The sequence below is a fragment of the Procambarus clarkii genome, chromosome 58, assembly GCF_040958095.1.
Source record: "Procambarus clarkii isolate CNS0578487 chromosome 58, FALCON_Pclarkii_2.0, whole genome shotgun sequence".
Classification (NCBI taxonomy): domain Eukaryota; kingdom Metazoa; phylum Arthropoda; class Malacostraca; order Decapoda; family Cambaridae; genus Procambarus; species Procambarus clarkii.
The window spans coordinates 10,421,339-10,422,439 of NC_091207.1; positions in this window are offsets into that span (position 1 = coordinate 10,421,339).

Here is a 1,101-nt window from a genome sequence, read left to right on the forward strand (position 1 = left end):
CCTCCCCCTCTTATCCACCCCCTGTACCCTCCCCCTCTTATCCACCCCCTGTACCCTCCCCCTCTTATCCACCCCCTGTACCCTCCCCCTCTCCCCCACCACCCCAAGCCCTCCCTCCTCCACCAATCCCCCCGTGCCAGGTCCCCCCAGCTCCCACTCACCCCAGATCCCAAAGGTCCCCCCCAGAAAAGAAGCAGAAGAGAGTCAGTTTCAGGGTGATGTACTCGAACATAGATGGGATCACAAGCAAGACAAGTGAACTAAGGGAAAGAGCACAAGAAGTTAACCCAGATATAATCGGACTCACTGAAACAAAACTCTCTGGAATCATAACGAATGCCGTGTTTTCCCAGGAGTATACAGTAATAAGGAAAGAGAGGGAAGGTAGGGGAGGAGGCGGAGTGGCCCTACTCATGAGAAGGGAATGGAGTTTTAAGGAGATGGCCATCCCGGGCTGTGAGGAGTTCAGAGACTACATAGCAGGCACCATAACAATGGGAGGACCAAGAATAGTAGTAGCAGTAATATACAACCCTCCACCAAATGACAGAAGACCCAGTCAAGAGTATGAAAACAACAACAAGGCAGTTAACACTATAATTGAGAGGGCAGCCTCTGCTGCCTGTAGAAATAGATCCCACATGCTCATCATGGGCGACTTCAATCACGGAAAGATTGACTGGGAGAACAAGGAACCGCATGGAGGCGAGGATACGTGGAGAGCCAAACTATTGGAGGTGGTGACAAGCAACTTTTTAACCCAGCATGTCGGAGAACCCACAAGGATGAGAGGCAATGACGAACCAGCGAGACTCGACCTAGTCTTCACTCTGAACGACTCCGACATAAGAGGAATCGGTTTTGAGGACCCAGTAGGAATGAGCGACCACAGTGTACTGGTGTTTGAGTACTTGATTGAAGAAGGGTTATTAAACTCGAGGAGGGATACCGAAACCAAAAGGTTAGCATACCGAAAGGGAAACTATGAGGGGATAAGAAAATTCCTAACAGATATAGCATGGGAAACAGAGCTCAGGGGAAAGACGGCCCAAGATATGATGGATTACATCACGCAGAAGTGCAAGGACGCAGCAAACAAGT